This window comes from Olea europaea, chromosome 3 (genome assembly GCF_002742605.1).
Source record: "Olea europaea var. sylvestris chromosome 3, O_europaea_v1, whole genome shotgun sequence".
Taxonomy (NCBI): domain Eukaryota; kingdom Viridiplantae; phylum Streptophyta; class Magnoliopsida; order Lamiales; family Oleaceae; genus Olea; species Olea europaea.
The window spans coordinates 17,392,651-17,392,992 of NC_036239.1; positions in this window are offsets into that span (position 1 = coordinate 17,392,651).

Consider the following 342-nt stretch of genomic DNA (forward strand, 5'->3'; position numbering starts at 1 on the left):
TATGGTTACTATTTTATGGTTCTGTTTCATTTCTTGAAAGGTCTAGTTACCTTTGAACTAGGTAAAGATCCGAACCAAAAGTAACCACATAACGTTGTAGACAGAAATGCCCCCGAACCCCACAAATTTCAACGATCCGTTTTCGGTGAATCAAAACGCGTTATAAAATTCGTAGACTTACTTATGAATTTGATGTGTCATACGTAATTTTTTGTCTTAGTTTAAGGTCGAGAAAAATTTAGCTCTCCAAAACTGCACACAGTGTTACGAACAAGTTAAAAAAAACTATACTGCATCCATTCTTTTCGTGAGTATAAAATTTTTGAAGAAGTTTACATGTCC